General features: G+C 40.4%; 1 protein-coding gene across 13 annotated transcripts in view; it reads left to right on the forward strand.

Annotated features, from left to right (window-relative positions):
* Positions 1-19,973, forward strand: part of MYO9A (myosin IXA) — a 186,491-nt gene that overhangs the window by 15,514 nt on the left and 151,004 nt on the right. For 11 of the 13 annotated variants that reach the window (XM_072870640.1, XM_072870639.1, XM_072870643.1 and 8 more), the window contains one exon: positions 6,509-6,601. The exons of the other annotated variants lie outside the window; for them this stretch is intronic. The gene's annotated coding sequence lies outside the window, so the exon portion shown is untranslated. The remainder of the gene's footprint in view (positions 1-6,508; positions 6,602-19,973) is intronic. 13 annotated transcript variants of the gene reach the window in all.

The raw sequence follows: 19,973 nt of genomic DNA on the forward strand, positions 1-19,973 counted from the left end.
CAGGACTAAAACTTCCTAACATCTTCTGGTTGGTCTTGGTCTAGTAATCTTCTGCCTGTGTTGTTCACCTTAAAACTGAACTGGTGACCAGAGTCCTTAGGCATGGAAAAGACATGCAAGCTGATGCATGCTTTCCTTTGGGAATTTCCCCAGATCTCTGTATCAGTTACTTTGTAGGCCTCTCAACCTAACAGGATTTCTGGTGGTTGGTGTGATGGGCCTCCACTTGACTCATTTGGAGGGAGTCAACCCCTTTTCTACCTGCTTGATCCAAAGTCAGAGTCCCACTGTGGGCATGTTCAGCCAGAGTTTTGGCCAGTTGTTTGTACTGTTGCCACATGAAATGTAAAAAATACTTGCCATCCCTAGAAATGTTTTCAGTTGACTAGTTGACTGGCTCCATTGTAAGCCCACCTCAATTTTGGCTTTCCTCATTTCCAATCATAGAAAGCAATGGCTAGATGATCCCAGGGAAGGAGCATAGTGGAGGATGTTACCTCCTCTGCAGGAACGTGCTGTTCCCCTTGATTTAGTTGGCTTAATCCAGTGCTTCTCATCTGCTTCAGTGAAAAATGAGCTGGTTTAAATTTCCCTAGTGAAGATTGACACTCTTTCACCCAAAAAAACCCCAAAACCTGGCAAACTAGTAAGGGTCAACCTGAAACAAGATATCATCCATTGCATACTCGCATGGAGAGCTATGGCAAGGGCCTGCTGGGATCCAGATTATTTATAAAACCAAATTAGAAGTGTGTTTTCCATGGCTGCTTGTCGAAGAAGCCTTTTTGATTTATGTTCTTGCATCTTTTGCATCTGAGATGAAAACCAGCGTGGCTAAATAATGAGGTTCAGGGTGATACGAGCCAAACAGATGCCCTTCAGAAAATGAAACTTCAGTCTTGGATTTACTTAGCTCATTTCCTAGTGTCATTACATTATCTGGATGATGAATGTGCTTTAGTTGTGTGATCCTACACTGAATATATTTTTAAACATTTTTTTCACACTCCCTTCTGTTGATCTCATCACATAGCCAAGTTAATAGATTTAAGGCAGTTTCATTTCCATACCATATGTTCTCTAAGACATTTTGGAGGGATAATTATGCTTATATATTTTATTTTACCATATGATGCCAATATGTACTCTGTTTTTTCAGGTAACAGAGGTAGGCATATGTGTTCTCAGAGAAGGTCTGAGATAACTTGTGTTTTCTGAAACATACCATCTCCTGGTGTCTTTTAGAGGAGCCAGGAATGATGACACCTTGGACATGAGGACAAGGAGATCATGCAGTCACTTTGGAAGTGTTTATTGGATTTTTTTTTTTTACCCCCCAGCCTGCCTACAAGGTGTTTCTTTGAAGAACAACTTCTAAACCATTATTTCTGTAACATTAATTATTGGGGAAGGTAGGAGTTAATGCAGTAGCTGTAAGTATTGCAGTGCATTTACATGATCAGGGCAAAGCAGGATCTTCCCTGCTTAAATTGCCATGGATAATTGTAAATGTAAATTACAAAACTGAATTATGTACTCGGAGAAAGCCCAATCTCTTTTGGGAAGGATATGATTTTTTTCCTATCTAACAAATCGTGATGGGTACCTGAAGAATTCTCAGCTGCTAATTATGAACTGCTGCTGAGACTTCACTGATTTACCTAAATCACTGCAGTGATGTACTGAAGTTGACAAATTTAACAGCATCTGGATGGTACTAAATATGTTGACACTTTCTTTCTTTAAACAAATATAGTAGTTTGTTTAAAGTGGTTTGTGTTAGAGATGAACAGATTGTCCTTAGACTAAAGATGTGACTAAAGTTTGGAGGAAAAAATACTCAGTTGGATTATTTGTAACTTAGGCTGGGAAATTTCCTCTTCCTTGTGCACATTTCCTTAGTCTTTTAATTAAAATTTGATTTTTTAAATGATGAATGGAGCCTGATAGAATTCAAACCAGAATGCCAGTATGGTGGTTTTTTTGTTTAGAGAAGTTGGTATTTGCTCAGTTAAAATTTAACTTGACAAAATAGTGCAGAGAGAACGCTTATTTTCCCATAGCAGACTTTTTTTACCTCTTTTGTAGAAGTTACTGTCCTTTTAATATAAATGATGAACTCATGGGTTTAGTAGAGAAGAAATCTTGAAATGTTATGAAAATATGGCTGCTAATAATTGGCATTAGAAAATAAATTGAGCAATTAAAAAGAGATTGGTATATAATCACTGGGAGCGACTTTATTCCATCAAATTCATATTGTATTTTAGGTTATTGAAGCTGAAGCCTCTACCCAGTTGATTTCAGGACTGCATCTGGGATCTAAGTGATACAGGGATAAAGGTGATAAGGGAGACTTCCAAGGAGAGATGTGAGCAGGTTAGATGATAAAATCGGGGAATCCCTTTAGTGGTAGTGGTTTGGAAGATGGAGATCCAGGAGGTGCCTTCTTCATGAAAACCTGAGAGCCTGGGGTGACTTTTGATGAGGGGCGGAATCCCAAAACAGCAGCTTATGTGGAATAGGAGGATGAATAGCTTGGTCTTGTGTTTCACTCTTCATTAAAAAAAAAAAAAAAAAATATCCCCAAACCCCTGTTTCAGAGAAACGTGTTTAAAAAAAGGCAACAACAAAAAGCCCTCATTCTTTTAAAAATTGTCTTTCAAACCTGATCATTCTTTAAAGGCTAGGGTTAAGGATGCTTGTTTAAGTCAAATTGATGATGAGTTTCACCGCAGATGTGATTGGAAAGGCTCAAGGAAAGTGGAAAATCCATGAGGCTCAAGTGTAAAGTCAATGTGGACAACCAAGAATACAACAAATGGGTTCCCATGTGTCTGTCAGACCCCAAATACTAACAGCTTAAAAAACATCGATTCTCTTAAATGTCCAGGAAACTTTAGATTACTTTCTGCCTGCAGCCAAGGTGTGGATAAGGATAATAAACTTGAGCTGTTGACTTTTGGGCTGAGGATGGAAAGATAGGATAAGATAGGAAACAAGTTTTCTATCCTGAAAAGTCAGCTAAATCTCAGGTTTCTGATCCAAGTCGTGGTCTGAAAGTCCCATGCATGCAATATAGGTGGACTCGGTATATCAGGGACAGCATTTTATGGGGTGGAACATGAGGACGGGACCATTATGAACAGAAAGAAGAATTTTTAATATCAACTTATCTCTCTCTCAAAAAAAAAATACAGTGTGTAAATGTCAGTGATGCTAAAGAAATAAGGAGATCTATTTTGGCTTTCTCTGAACAATGCACGTAGCAATAACTCGGCATTCATCCAGTCAACTAAGATGAGTCCTAAAAACCTTTCTGTGTGAGATCAATGTGTCTCTTAATTTCCTTTTTAGTGCTTTTCCTTTAAAAATGTTTAATTTTCCTTAGCATATTTTTAAATTTGCAGGAGTAACACACTCGCACCTTCTTCCAACTGTGTTCATGCCGGCAGCTAATCTTGGGAGTTCTTAGTGCACTGAACAAGCACTGTGTCTTTGTGTGCCTGATGAGAGCTGAGAGGCAGCATCTGTTTTGGGACAGACCCGTTATCGCTGCAGGGTGATGGTAAAGAGGATGGCTTGTTGTATGTTATGGCCCCGGGCAGCTGCCTGTTGTGGCCAGTGCTGCTGTCCTAACATTTCTAATTCTGCTGGTGAAATGGAGTGTAAGTAATTGCAAAAACCAATAGGTTAAATCTTCTGATTTTTTTTATTATTTTATTTTATCGCTGGATCCCCTCTTCATCCTCCCTCCCTGTTTCATAATGACCTTGCTTTGCCTCCAGCAAGAAAATTGAACTAATTTTGTTGACTTGTCTTTTTAAATATGCGTTATTGGATTTATCTGACCTCTTTCTGATGTGGAGAGTTGTCCTGGCCTTGTGCCAGCTGAATAATTTGTAGTAATCTGAAAGCATTTGGCTAAATGGTTTACGGTCCTCCTCACCTAACTTCTGCTTTAAATAAAACGATTCTCGTGAAACTTCTAGGTGTGTTGATTTAGTTGGGCAGATGAGCATTTTGAAATAAATCCTTTGAGTACGAAAAAGATAGAAAAGATGCATGCACAAGACTGAAAGTATTTCAGCTGAAATATTTGCAATGTGGCCGAATATGAATAAAAAATTTAATAAATTGAGAAGTAAATGGTGTAACTTTTTTAGGTAGGATCTTGGAAGGTGTTTTTGTATTGAGGTCTGGTGACTTTAGGGAGAGGTTTGTGATCTTACATCATATTTTAAAGTGGCAAAAAGTATGGTTTCTCTTTTATGATTGATGTTTGATTCTCGTAAATCAGGTTCTAGTATCAGGGTAAATGCCATATATTTTCTAGGTGATGATGTGCTTGTGGAAAACCATTTAGATCTGGATATTGTGGAGTGCCTATAGTTCCCATCCCAGTTGTCCTTCATGTAAATAAAAGGTAGCAATTAAACCAGCTGTGTTATCTGAGCCTGTTCGACTATAATCAGCATTGCATTTCAGTTTCTTCAGATAACACATGGCTGACCTTGGCTGTGTCCTGTCCCCTTCCAAGGGCAGGGATGCCAGGCTGGTGTTGTGTTTTGTCTTAAATACAGGTCCTGCTCTGTGTCTGCTGCAGGGTGTGAGGTTGGGGAGGTATGCTGGGATGGAGAGATGCACAGTCATCCTTGCTCGGTTTTGGGTGGACTCATGGTCTTAGTAAAGCCTACTGTGTGCTCATGTTTCTCATCACTATACACTGATGTTCAATATACCTCATATAATATTAAGAGTTGGGACAACATTTTGGAAACTGTGGTCTGCTTGTGGAAATAATTTGTTTATAAGGGTTGGATCAAATGAAAGGTCCCCTACAGAAACAGGTGAATGTTACGAGGACCTTGCTTGCTGTAACAAGCCCTTCTCCTAGGACATTTGGAGATAGAAAACAAGGTCTAAAAATTGTTTCAAGCTTATGGAAGCTATTTGGTTGCTCTCTAATTTAAAAGTCATCATAATAATTTAAAAAAAGCTTCAAGAAACTTAAGGCTTATGTTTATAATCAGTTTGTCACTGCAGATTTGTTAATGTAGAATTGTCTTTTTCTGTTGCTGATGGCATCTTTATACTAGCAAAGAAAATATCTAAAATATACTGCTAATATCCTTTACAAAGGAAAAGGCTTAAAACCCATGTGTACTGCAGTTTTTGGAGGGATGTCTGTATTTCATCTCCTGTATCAGGTGGAATTGGTTTTCTGTACTGAGATACAGAGATCACTGTATGTTTTGTGGGGAAGAGGCACCTCTGCTTTGCCTTGAACATGGACAAGAAAAACTGGGAGAGACAGATCGAGCACATGGTGGAAAGTAAAAGGTGAGAGGGCCTGATGACTTTCTTTGGGAATAACCCTGCAACTGAACCAAATAGTCCTTGAATAATTAGAAGAATCACCTTAGAAATGTTCAAACCCAAAATATCCTAGGGGAGGCTTTAGATTTATAGCAGGTTTCAAAGAAAATGAATATGAAGTGGAAGAGAGATTTTTCTCATATTGCATTTGGCACCCCATTTCAGGATAAGTGTGATTGTCCGCTGACTGCAATTAGGACAAACGCCATCACTGGAGCTGCTTTGTGAGCTGCCCTGCGGTAAAGGCACAAACAGGTATCGAAGAAGCAGTTTTGCAGACCTGACTTAAAAGAGCTTCTACTCAGGATGTAGAATTATCTTTGAGATGTTTAATACTTTGCTCCTGCAATCTCTGTCATCTAATTTCTTAAAGCATCTGAGGATGCTCGACCTCGGTTGGTGTAGACTGCCTGAGCTGTGTGCTCGAGTACCGTTTGTTTTCCATTTGTTTTAATCTTTCCTTTTTGAGGATGGACCAGGTCAGAATTTCTTTTTCATAGTGGTGCTCTATCCTAATGAAATATCATGCCTGCCAATGGAAAATAAGTGGGAAGCTCACCCCCCACCTCTTATTCTGGATGAAAAAATAGTCCTTCTAAAGACATGGGAAGACATGTGGAAGTTCAAGACACTGAACGGAAGAGAAAAAGCAAATACATTGTGCTAGTTTGAATTGAATATGCTGGGTTTTAATTTGTGCCCGCTGAAGCAATGAAATCATTCCACTGCCAGTCTTGTGAGTATTTGTATTTTTGCTCTTTGATCTCCAAAGAAACCAGATCTCCAACCTCTAGACGAGATGTTTTTTTTCAGGGAATATAATGAGATTCAGGCTGTTACCTCGATCGGCTTAATTCTTACCTTATTGGACTAATGTAGTGATTTAAAAAAAAAATTATTTTCCAGAATGTGCTTTTGAATTTTATTTGCTCAACAGCTACATTCCTCTGCTACCCTATTTTGTGTTGAGCTTTAGCTTGGCTGGTTAAGGTGGAAGCAGTTACCCAAGTGCAAGAATGAAATTCTGCTATGTTGTTCTAGCTTTTGCCCAAAGCTGGGAAGATTCAAATGAAATGCAAAGTCCATGTATGTCTTTGTCCCCCAGTGTCATCTTAATCCTTTTCTGTAGGTGCTGCTTGTCCTGCTTCATGTTGGATGGCCGTATGGAGTTACCTGCTTGGCAGCTTTGGAAATCAGGATGCTTTCTTCCTAATCCTTATCGGTAACGTACAATTAGCAAAAGGTGTATGAACCAGCTTTAAATAACCCAGAGGATATCAGAGGCACCCTAAAATTTATGTTTATTATGGCAGTGTGCTGTGTCACAGCATCTGCTGTAGTTCCTTGTTCATTTACTGTTTGTTTCATTTTAAAAAGGTGAATTATGGCATCCCTAATGGATGCATTGATTCCCTGGTACTGGTCACCGAACATTGAATTTCTGCAGACTTCAGTCAGCATATCTGCTCCATCAAGAAAGGCAATAACTTGATAAACTTAAGGAGAAGCTGAATTTAGCTTGACCAGGGCTTGTAGTTCCCATAGACCCATTAAAAGGTCCACTCCTTGCTTGCTCAAGCGTTTGTCTCTTATGCATGTTGTGTTTGGATGCTAGCACTGATCTCTTGCGGGCCACCCCTAGCACTTTGCCTGTGAAAACAAACGCCATGCACGTGTAGGAATTTCTCCTTTTGCTGCTAATTTTTTTTTAAATAAAGTGGTCTTTTCTATGATATTCCAATGCTTTTTTAATCAAGCAAATAAAAAGTGGGTCTTGGTAACAGTACCTCCCATCTTGCAGAGGATAGCAACCTAGTTAGTTAATTAGTGTCTCACATCCATTTTCCAAAATGCAGCTTGACTTCCTCCTGTATTTTTGCTCCTAGAGGAGCAGTGGAGGTGGGAACTTTCTCCTCGTTGCCATACTGTGCCTCTGTTTATTAAAAGGATTTCTAATTCCCCAAAATAATCTTGTCTCCATAGTCCGTCCAGTTCCTGCCTTCGCTATTAAAAATGTTGAGTGTGATGCCACGATAGCGTTGAGTTGTCTCAGTCCTTCACATGAAATCCACAGCTTATTTGAGGTATATCATGAACAATTAAAGTAGCTGTTGACTGGAGCTCTGTGTCCTCGTGAGAGCTGCAGCTACAGAATTCAGAAACAAGATAGAAATTTCAGAAAAAAATAAGATTTGCGTAGGAAGCTTTGCCCCTGTTAGGGCTAAGTGGACAAAAAGACAAGCTGCAGTGCAGAGATTCATGCTAAAAGTACTAACTGTGCTAACAGTGGTGGAGTATATAATATATAATACTGTTGGTATTTCAAACAAACTGTCCCTTCAGTTTTAGAATATCAATATTAATTGGTGAAATATCAGCGTTAAAATATTTTGACATGCATTATTAAATACTTGGCTAGCTCCCCCTTTTATTTTTCTTCTCTTTTCAATATTAATCTTCTCAAAGAACTACAAAGCTTGTGTTTTCAGGTGGCTGACAATAACTATTTTTAGTGAAGCTGTCATCTATAATTCAAGGGAATTTTCACTACTTCTTGGATTGTAAGAAGGCTTTTGTTTTTGGTTTCATGTCCTGATGCATTCAGAAAAGTCGTCATCGAGCTCAAAAGCCACTCTTGCGTTGTGGCACTTACCTGACAGCATAATTTTGAGATTGAATATGTTGTTTTGTGGTTAGTTTAAATGCAACATGCCCTTGCTTGTAAATTATCATAATGTGTGGGATGAATGTTTTTATAAATGTGGCCTTTAGAGGAAAAATATTTTTTTTTTTTTTTTTATAAACTGGTTGCTGGAAGACTTGTTTAAAATATGATTAATCCTGTTTGGTGTTTGTTTTGTTTGGTTTTTTGGGGGCTTTTTGGGGTTTTCGCAAGGTAACTGAGCAGATCTGGCAGTACAGGTTTAATATTCCTTTCCCTTTGTTTGATGACACATTTCTGAATGCTTTAAGATCTATTCTTTGTGCTAGCTAAGCTATATAGAATGTATAGGATACTACCAGCTATGCATTGGCTTGTGGTCTGTGGATAACGGGATCGGGTACCTGGCACCTGCATGGACTGGGGAGCAGAAGGATGCTTTCAGGTCGGCGCTACAAGGTTTTGCATAGTTCTGCACTGAAAAGAAACACTAATTTTGTAGGATTTTTAAGTGCTCAGTTTAAAGGAGTGGAAGCTACCTGTACGGTTCGGCTATAGAGATCAAATTTCTAAAATATATAGGTTAAGCAATGCACTAAGCTGTTTCGGATGCTGAACTTCGAGAGGAGACGGATAACACATGCATCATCTCTTACTTAATACGAACCTAAATCTAGTCATGAGCAGCTGGTTTTTTTTTTTTCCTGACAAGGCTGCAGTTATTGCTGCTGAGGGCTGACTTCCATTTATTGCAGAAAAGATGATTCTCTTTGGGGAAATGATTTCATCTGCAGATGGAAAACGGGAAGGAGGTGCAAGCAGAAGTGGCAAACTGGAGGACAAAACTTGCACACGTTTTGCAGTTAGTTGAGGGTCTCCTTCATTTAAGGAGGAGTTTAAAAGAGCAAGGATGGGCTTGTGTGGAAGCCTTGGTGACTGTGTTTCAGGAATAAGAATTATAGCAGAAGAAACCATGGCTAGCAGATGACAGCAGCTGCAGGGGTAGGTGCACATGGTACTGTAAGAATATGGACTTCCAAAAATAACCTTATTCCTATGCAGATGCTTGAGGAAAGCTGAATTGTAGTGTTGCTTAAAGAATACGAGACTGAGCAGAAAAATTGGAGAATTAGCTATTTAAACTCTAGTTCGTTAAAAGGTACGCTTTACCTAAAATGTTAAAAACTGGTATTTGGCTTCTGGCCAGCCAAAGTTGCTTTTTATTGTTCATTTTAATCTTGAGGAGTATATATCCTATCAGTAGGAAAGTTGGAAACGTCTTTTTGGCAGAAGAGAAAGCTCAGGTTTTTGTGTTGGTGTGTCACTGGGAACAGGCAGGTAATAATTTTTGTGAAATGTAATAAAATTGCGTTGGGAACACTGGAAATTTTTATTTGAAATGGATTGTTTGCCAAAAAGAGTTTTCTGAGAGAAGGCTTTGAAATCATCCCTTTTTCCCTATTGATTGCTGTCCATAATCCTCCATAAAATGAGGAAAGAGAGAACATCAGTAACGACATTATTATATCATCTTCTAGCACTATTGCACTTAAATTTGACTTTGCACCTAAACTGTGTTAACTTCTTCCAGAAAACTTCAAAGCTCTTAAGACTACACGAAAAACATCTGAAATTATCAATATATTATTTGACCCAGTATTAAAAAATAATGTGACATTCAGTTATGTAAAATGTCCCTATTTTTTTTTTTTAGGGAAATACAGCACAGGTATTGTCACTTCCAAAGTGGTTTAATGTTTATTTTGATGCATGCGTGGGCTCCATTATAAGCAAGGCTAAGAAGCATTGGTTTGTCTTGGCTTGTGCTGGAAGTGGGTTGAGTTTCCCGAGGAAGGGGAGCTCCACGCCGAGGATCTGCTGAACGACATGGTTCTCTAATCCCAGAAGATCCTTTCAAAAGGATCAATATACTGATAGATTGATATATATCAGTATATCGATATATATCAATTGATATATATCTATATATTGATATAGCAATATTCAAAATACTCCTATATTATGATGAAATTGCAATGTGAGAAATTATTTCTTGATGATAGCATATAAAAATGTAATTTTTTTTAATAAGCTGCCATTTATTTCCCTTATCTCTTGAAATTTTCTAATGCAGCGATATGGTGGCATTTAGGTGCTAGTGCAATGTATTTGTGTAATACTTACTGCTTCTGGAAATGCAAGTATCTTCTTGCTCAGCTATTATTTCAAGTGTGATGCTTCCTGAAGCTGTAAGTGGTACTGGAGGCGCCGCGCTGCATCCTTCAACACACATCCTTTTCAGCACGGCAGCAGTCAGGTTTCTCTTCCCGCTGGTGCCTGCAGGGCTGGATTAGGAGGGGAAGGATGCCTTTATTTCCCTGGGTTTTGTTCTCTGAAGCTCTTGAGCCCTTCTAGGAGAGAAGCATCTTGTCCTTAACAGTGGTGTAATTCCTGGGCTCTGAAAAAGGTATTTTCTGCATCTATTTTGGGGCTGGCGAGATGCTCCTTGGTGTGAACTCCTGTAGTCCTTGGCAGTGTCTCTCTGCTCTAACACTTCATATCCTTCATTTTTAACAGGTTCAAAAAGACTTTTATTGTAAACACTGGTTTTTTTTCAGGCTCTGTATGTGAAGTTTTTGGCTGCAAACAAAAATATAAATAGCTAGGCATGTACTTCGTGAGATAATAGGATGATCTTGCGTCCATTTACGGTTTATACAACTGTCTCCCTGCTAGCTGGCTCTTCTCTGCACTTGCATTAATGTGGTATTTGACAGTGATCTATGCTTTCGGGATATCAACTCCAGATTTGTTTCCAGTTGGGCTTCCAGAGGCTGAACTCCTCTGTGTACACCTGTAAGGAGCAAATCCAACCAGCAAAGCTGGAAAATCAGATATTTTGGCTGTTCACATGAACAGAATTGCTGTATTGGTGAGGGATGCTCTGTCAGACGATGATGTTTGGGCCCGGCGTTAATCTGGTAAAACTTTAAGATGCTGTAAATGTAATTTTGCCACTTTTATAAATGACAAATTTATCTTGGTATTTGAAACAGGGTTGTCATGCCTCTGGCCTGTGACTACTTAATTAGTCATTAGAAGAAGCAAAACAGTCTGTAACAATGGTTTGCACCCCTGGAAGTCTCCAAACACTTGCAATACACAAAGCACTTCCTTAGTTTCTGGCTTTTTGTTAGTCCTTGCCATTCAGTTTACAGTTCTCATTAGCCACGTCGGGAATAAAAGAACAGCAAGTTTAAGTTAAACAAGTGCCACCCTTGCAGCCTGAGAGAGGATTCAGCAATTTCCTTTGATTTTTTGTTTGTTTGTTTTGTTTCTGGCAAAAAAAGCCAAGGGAGCAGCTGGAAGGCATGGTGCCCAACACGGGCTTTGTTACCGGTCCTCCTTTGTCAGAACAAAGGTTTTAATGATGATGCGTTTTTGCTAAGTACCCAGCATTTCTTGTACCCTTGCTTACGCTGATGCAGTTTCATTGATGAAGCTCCAGAACACAGAGAGAATTAACTTTCAAGTGCTGGCTGTTCAGCAAGTACCATGAAAAAAGCTGATTATTTTAATACTTTAACACCAATGCCACTCTTTACGTGTAGGGTGTATGTTTAGGGAGAACGATAGCGCCTCCAGAAATTAAGACGCAATAACTCAAGTTGGGAGCTCAAGAAGGAGGAACGGTCCAGGGCAAGATTTTGTTTGCACCATTTTTTTGGTCTCCCAGCATCACGCAGAAAGGCTGATGGAAGCAAAAATGGAAATCACTTCTCCCATTCATTTGCTTAAATCACAAGACCTCACTAAGCCTTCCTGTAGTCCTTTTTTTTTTTTACTTTCAATTTTTTTTGCCCTTGTCCATGCCTACGGTAGCATCTCCAGCCAGTAAGGCAGGAATCCCACAGATGTTCACTGCATAGCCCTGATTAATTCCTTGGACACTTATTCATTCCCTGCACCGAAGGTGCTTTGACCTTTAGGGGAAGAGTAAGTGATCATGTTGTTATTCACGTCCTAATTCAGTTCCTCATCTGTCAGAACCGTTTGCAACGGCTTCTAGGAGTAGTTTGTTTTGCAACAGTCTTTCCTGTAATGTTTTTAGGGTGTGTTCCCCCCCCCCCCCCCCCCCCCCCCCTTTTTTGTTTTGTCTCAGATAAAAGGTCTGGTAGAAGATGACAGATGTCCACATGGGATGTATCAGCAAGAGTGTGATGGGTGTGTAGCAGCATCCTTGCCCATCTTCCAACTGCTAGAAGGAGAGGAACCACTGAGTGGTTGTTGGACCGCAGGAGAATATCAGAACCTCAAAACATGTGGTAATTCCAGGCTCTCAGAGGGACTATCATCTACTGAGGTGCTCTATGTATCCGTGAGCCACTTAGATAGCAAGAAATGTCAGATTAAAGTATGGGTAATTAGGGTCCATCTCCGAAAGAGAAGAAAAAAGACCTCTAGTGCACAGCAGTACCTGTGCTACAGTCATGGAAAAGCTTCCAAGTGAGAAGCTCAAGTGGAAGTCTCATCCTCTAGTATAGAGATGAATAGACAAGAAGCTGATAAAGTTGCTTAAAGTGCTGAATAAAAATGAAAAACACAGGAAAAATGAGCCTGATATGACTTTTCTCAATTTTTCAAGCCATGGGAGAAGCTGGTGAGCTTAGGAACAACTTAGAAAACAGAACTTATTTTGGGTTACACTTAGTGTGGGCAACTATACATCTTTGGGAATGACTTGCATAGTTTGAGCTCTGTATTCACAACTTCTTCTTTTATATTCTGGGAATCCTCCTCAGAGGCTGAGTAGACATCTCTGACTGTACAGTCACGACAGTGTGGGATCACCCCTACTTTCAGAAATATTCTCCGCTACCAGAGGCATGGTAGTACTTACTGCCGGCCAAGGGTGGTTTCTCCTTTTATTATGACTCTTGGCAGTAATAGCCAAAAACCAGTTTATGAATCTGACCTTGGATTGGGGATGTCAAGAGGGTTTATGTACAAAATCATTTGGGTTTGCAGGAAGTAAAGGGACACCAGATTTTTAGCTTCACCCACATTAGTTTTGAACTCCTGGGCAAGATGAAGTGAATTTAGCAAGGGAGAAGAATTCTTGATGACAGAATTGGGACCAAATGGAAAGGATTTAAGGGGAGAGGGAAAAAAAACACCGAAGCAGTAAAAGGTGTAGTTGTGATGCTTGTTCTCACTGTGCAGGAGATGGGTGGTTTGGTGCCTGCAGGGGTTGCTTTTCGGTTGTGAATCAGCATACCATTGAGCCAGGTCCAGCAGGGACTTCTGTCGCTGCTGGGCATCTGCACGCGTGTCTCCGCTCCTGCTTTTGTTTTCTGTTCTAATTTAGGTTGTCTCACTGCATTGGCATCCTGCTTAGGTGCTTCAGTCCAAATAAACTACTCTGAAATGAGGAATGAGGGAAAGGCTGTGGATGTTGTCTATCTAGACTTCAGTAAAGCCTTTGACACGGTTTCCCACAGCATTCTCCTGGAGAAACTGGCTGCTCATGGCTTGGATGGGTGTACCCTTCGCTGGGTAAAAAACTGGCTGGATGGCCGGGCCCAAAGAGCGGTGGTGAATTGAGTTTACTCCAGTTGGCGGCCGGTCAACTGGTGTCCCCCAGGGCTCTATGTTGGGGCCAGTTCTGTTTAATATCTTTATCAATGATCTGGACGAAGGGATCGAGTGCACCCTCAGTAAGTTTGCAGACAACACCAAGTTGTGTGGCAGTGTTGATCTGCTTGAGGGTAGGAAGGCTCTACAGAGGGACTTGGACAAGCTGGATCGATGGGCTGAGGTCAGTTGTATGGGGTTCAACAAGGCTAAGTGCAAGGTCCTGCACTTGGGCCACAATAACCCCATGCAACGCTACAGGCTTGGGGAAGAGTGGCTGGAAAGCTGCCCGGCAGAAAAGGACCTGGGGGTGTTGGTTGACAGCTGGCTGAATATGAGCCGGCAGTGTGCCCAGGTGGCCAAGAAAGCCAATGGCCTCCTGGCTTGTATCAAAAATAGCGTGGCCAGCAGGAGTAGGGAAGTGATCGTGCCCCTGTACTCGGCACTAGTGAGGCCGCACCTCGAATACTGTGTTCAGTTTTGAGCCCCTCACTACAAGAGAGACATTGAGGTGCTGGAGCGTGTCCAAACAAGAGCAACGAAGCTGGTGAAGGGTCTAGAGCAGAAGTCTTATGAGCAGCGGCTGAGGGAACTGGGGTTGTTTAGCCTGGAGAAAAGGAGGCTCAGGGGAGACCTTATTGCTCTCTACAACTACCTGAAAGGAGGTTGTAGAGAGGTGGGGGTCGGTCTCTTCTCCCAGGTAAGAAATGATAGGACGAGAGGAAATGGCCTCAAGTTGTGCCGGGGGAGGTTTAGACTGGATATGAGGAAATTTTACTTCACTGAAAGGGTGGTCAAGCATTGGAACAGGCTGCCCAGTGAAGTGGTTGAGTCGCCATCCCTGGCGGTGTTTAAAAGACATTTGGATGAGGTGCTTAGGGACATGGTGTAGTGGTGGTCTTGGTAGTGTTAGGGTTACGGTTGGACTCGATGATCTTAAAGGTCTTTTCCAACCTATGTGATTCTGTGAAATTTATCCAAAAGGCCTTTCTTCTGTATATGGAGAATCTTGGAGTACTGCTGATTATTCCCCCCCCCCTTCAAGCTTATCATTCCTTTTGAAGGAGTAAATTTGAATTGCGATTACAAATCTAGTTGAAGATGTCCCTACTCATTGCAGGAGGATTGGACTAGATGACCTTTAAAGGTCCCTTCCAACTCAAACCATTCTATGATCACTGTACCACTTACAAATCTCACTTTTCCTGCATCAGAGGTTTCATTCTTTTGGGTGAAACTCATTTTATAGAGATTTTGCATGCAATTTTACTGCAAAACAGTCCCCTTTGCACCTCTTGTCCTCCCCGCACCAATACCTGGGTCCATAAATCTGCATTTTAGGTAACACCACCTCCTACACTTGCACCATGAGGTTCTTTGAGACAGACCAACGTAGATGATTAAGTAACGATAATGATGTTTCTTTCCCATCAGCAAACAGTGAGAAGAGAAAAACATGGTAGAGCACGGAAGAGGAAGATGATAAAAAGGAGAGGGTTAAGCATTATATAGATGATCAAATTAACTGAAATGTAAAACTGTGTAATAATAACCAAGGTGTTGAGCATCTCCATGGGCTTTTCTGCCTGTCTAGGATGTGGTAGCTTTTCCAGCATCAGCTGTCACAGATATGCCAGTTTAGCATAAATTTTGATGTCGCGGGGGTGTTATTTTGGGTACCAGCAGCGTGACACTATTTGCTGCTGCAGGAGAGAAATTCAGAGAGCTTTTGTGCTGATATATTCGGATTAAGCAGTGAAGTATGTTTAAATTGGCCATTTATTTATCAGATTTTTTAAGTTTATCTATTTCAGGAATTTACGCCCCACATAGTATGCATTTTGATGTACCGGTGAATGGATAAATCCAGGCTGTGTTGAGCAACTGAGCCTGTTACAATTGCCTGAGGACTGGGACTGGGGAGAAAGTTTCACTGTTTTTGTAGTCCCTTGTTTGGGTTATGGGACGTTATGATAAAACCAAGTGAACTTTGCTTCCAGAATTGCCCCTTTAGCAGCCTCAACACTGACACTAATCTCTATTTTTTCCAAATAATCCAATATTTGGCAAACTCTGTCTGTGATTTCAGGCTTTAGCTGTCATAGATTATTTATGATGGGTACTGATGCTTCCAGTGGACAGTTTATTTTGGATTTTTGCCACGTGTTGCTTACGCTGTCCCTGAAAATGAAAATGCTGAGATTGGTCTTTCTGAATGGAAAAATAAGAAATGGCATGACCAAAAGCCTCCATTTCAGCTATCTTTCTGAAGGTAATTGGAGCATCCTTACTTGTTTGATATCCCTTACAGAATAACGCTTACTAAAAAATGCAGCCCCCAATGCAAGAGCACTCACTATATGTGGTCATATATATGTTCAATTTGACAAAGCCCATTTGCTACTAGTGTTTATGTATATTAAACTGTGGTCAACTAGTAAAAGATTGCATATAATGTAAAATTAAACCACTATTTACAAGTTTGGTGTATGCACAAAGCCTAGCTGGCCGTCATAAATTTAGTATGCTTTTTCTATAAACCTGCTGGTAATAAAATTATTATTGTGATATTTATAAGGGCCTCTGAGCTTCTTGGAAATAATCTATTTTCTTATGTAGGAGTACACAAGGCTTAATTTGTAACCTCATGTTTGGAGATCATGCTTTTTACATTGCAAGTAGAATTATGTTATGATAGTAAAATTGAGCAGAATCAGCATGCAGAGTCAATTTGAGTAAGAATCTTCATTCAAATGTAGAAAATAGAAAAGGATCTAGAAAATACTAGGATGACAGTATATTGGCTTAAAAGGTCATAAATTCTTCATTTCACAGGCATGCATAATCCATAAATTTTGGCCAGAGTGTTCATGGGAGTTGGCAATTATTTCTGGTCTAATGTATCCCCTGGGTTTCCATCTCCTATGGGTTCAGCATCCTGTTACTGCTGCCTTCATCTGTGCCAAAGCCAGTACATGAGTGAAGCAGCTGAACGATAGCTTGGTGGTAAAGTCAGTTCATTTTATAATCTGCCACTTACTCGGGTACAGAGAAAAGCATCCCCTTTCAGTAAGACATTAGCTTTTCTTTTCTTATATAAATGACTTGCCTACTTAGATATAGCATAATTTTTTATATGCTCTCATTTAAATGTAAACATTTAAATGTAAACATTTAAATGTAGCAATGCAAAATGCCTTTAATTGAAATAGTGCATAGAGTGAGTATTTGCGGGTTGCAAAATACTTACTCTTGTTTTGGTCTTTTCATGTCCCTATTTAATTTTTTGCATCCAAACACAAAAATATTGTTAAATTAAAAAGTCATGTAAAAGCTAATATGACAGCCTGCTTGAACAGTTGTCATTAGGAACCTCTCTCCCTGACATATGCTAATTACCTAATTATGTATATTTACTGCAATATTTTCTCCAAAATGCTTTGAAAACTGAGTGTCTGCAAGAAGCGTGTTTGATGTTGAGCAGAGCCAGGCTTGTGTGCATCAGCGGTTGGGAGACCACAAGCAATTATCTTCATTAACATTTCTTTGGCCTAACATAATACTCCGAGACATGTTTAGCGTTATTAAAAGTAAATCATGTGGCACACCTCCTGTGATTTATAAGGCTCAAATTAACACCTTGCTAAATTTCTTAATCATTAGTGGAAGCTTCTGGGGTTTGAGTGGTTTTGGGGGGACTTGGCTCTTCTGCGTTTCCAGAGTTACTGGGGCTTTTAGCATCTCCATGGGGTTCACGCTTGGCTCGCGATTCTGCTGGATTCAAGTTGTTTGGATGCAGAAGACACAGATCTTTGTTATTCTACCGAGTCCATGCAGAATAAGCATCTATAGAGATGTGAAGAAAGCTTTTGGGTAGGTGGGGTAGAGTGGCCTGATGCTTTGTAGAGGCTTTATTGAGCTTGCAAGTATTTGACAGGAGGGAGGAGGTACTAGAGAAGGTCAGTTTACTCAAGTTGGCCAACTTAAAGTCCTGTTTGCAGTTCTGTTGTGAGTCAGTAGTCTTCAATATGCTCTGATAACTTGAATAAAAATAGCCAGCCCTCTTGATGTAAGCTTTTGAAGTAAAATCTTGGTGAGGCATTATCTAGCTTAAGTGTTGTGTGGGTTCCCCCCCCACCCCCCCCCCCCCCCTTCTTGAAGAAAGGCTGATGCTGGAGTGGCAGAGCTAGACAAAGAAAGCCCAACTCAGCACTTAACTGACATCATCCCTGTTGCATCTGTGCCCATACTAAACCTATAGGAAAGCAGCTGGAGCGCTTCCCGGTATATAATATATGTCCTGCTACCAAGCAATGTGCCGTGAATCTGTGCCAGATGTATTTCACTGTGACTTTTTTTTTTGCTTCGAATAGCGCGTGGCTGGGGATAATATACTTAATGAAATATTGGAGTAAGAAACAATACAACATAAAATAATGCTTTTCATTTAAGGACCTCAGGAATGCTTGTAGTAAATTAAACAAATCTGCAAATCCCAGCCTTGTGTGGATGTAGATGATGGGGTGGCTGTGCTTGGACTGAAGGTCTTAGATCCGGGTACTTGGAGAGGAGTGCAAGGACAGGGCGACCATGCGAAATGCTTCCTCTGAATACTGTTCCTGACATCGAGTATCTGAAGCTCAGGAGCTCCCTAAACTTGACATGGTTTTGACCTCATGTTTTTGGACAGTTCTTGAGTGTTTTGTTGACACCATCAGGGAACCATCATAGTCGTGAGGTCTTGCTCCTGTGGGGGCAGTGCTTAAGGAAAAGCTCAATGTGATACATAATGTTAGGATGTACATCACATAAACTTTTATCTTTATTATATGTCACCTGCCACTTTATTGCCCAGATCCTGGCTCTGAGGGTCCTCTACATTTCTTCGTAGTTACCTTCTTGTCTTTATATTGGAATAACTCTTAACATCTTCAAGGGGAGTTTTGAGTTTGTTAGAACCAATTGGTGGAGAACTGAGGACTACTAACTCTGGAATTGCTTTCATTTGAGGCCGGTGGTGGGGTGTCTTCTCCTTGTAGTGATTAAGTTTGAGAAATTATCTACACCAGAGATCTGTGTTCTGTGGTTTTTAAGCAGTACGAGGGAAATAAAAAGTGTGATTGTGCAAGTGAGTTTGTCATAATACTTCATATCTGATGTCAGATATGGACACCTTTGGAAAAAGTTGACTTGGTGGGTGGAGAAGTGCTGCTGTTTGAATCCCGATGGGTTGGGAATCTCCTGGACAGGAAGAGAAGGGAGTTTATCTACCATTCACTGGCACAGAACCATAGGATAATGTATCTAGGGCAAGGACCAGGTCCACAGCGGAAGGTGATGTGTGAACACCCTAAAATTGGAGGGTGTTGTGTACCACACGCCCATGAGAAGCTGGTCACAGTCTGGATTTCGGATCAGTTGTAGTAGTAGGGGAATTCAGTTGATACAAGGTCCTCATCCCAGGAGTGTTGGAGCAAAGCACCACGTGTGTCAGGAGTGTGTGCTCTTGGATGGGTGCCCATGCAGGAGTCGCATGTCCAGTTACAACGTGAGAGAACTTGGAGCTTGTGAACACTGAGTAATTAAATTTTTTTTAAAACTTGTGACTAGGTAAATCATTGTGTTTCAAGAGTCATTTTGAATGGTGTTCAGGAAGGCCTTCGAATTGACAAAGAAGGCATTTCCTTTTGGCTGAGTATGCCTTTAAGGTGGTATCTTAAAGTTGTTTTGTTTTTTTTTTAAGTTAGCATTTTATGCAACTGTTCAAAATCTCAAAAGGTTTAGTTCTCTAATAACATATAGAAAATATGTAATTTATGTGTATGGGTAAGTCAGTGTTGGGAAAGTTGGGGGTGTTTTCCAAAGTCATGGTTAGCTGAATGATGCTTTCCCTAAGTTGGCATGAAGTATGCAAACATGGAAATAGAGGCACTAACTCTTAAATAAGTTATTTGGTAATATTAAGTGAGAAGGCTGTAGCAACTTTTGACATGAGGAGAATGCCAGTATTGATTCAGTAGGCTGTCTGGTATGTTGCTCACAAAATACTGATTTTATTCTCTGTAAAATACACTGAAAATCAGAGAGTCTGTTTGAATCTTTGATGCCTCAGAGTCAAGGAAAAATTAGCAAAAGGTTGAGGTGCCATGGGTAGTTGTGTCTGGGTAGAAGGAAGCCCGAGGTGGCTAGTGTTTGTGTGTTAAATATGTTTATTACAGCTTTGGTGGGTTAAAACCCTGCTCCCTTTTCAGATGTCGGTTGGGAATCATCAGTTGCCTTCTTAAGGTGATGGGTATCA

This window comes from Ciconia boyciana, chromosome 8 (genome assembly GCF_034638445.1).
Source record: "Ciconia boyciana chromosome 8, ASM3463844v1, whole genome shotgun sequence".
Classification (NCBI taxonomy): domain Eukaryota; kingdom Metazoa; phylum Chordata; class Aves; order Ciconiiformes; family Ciconiidae; genus Ciconia; species Ciconia boyciana.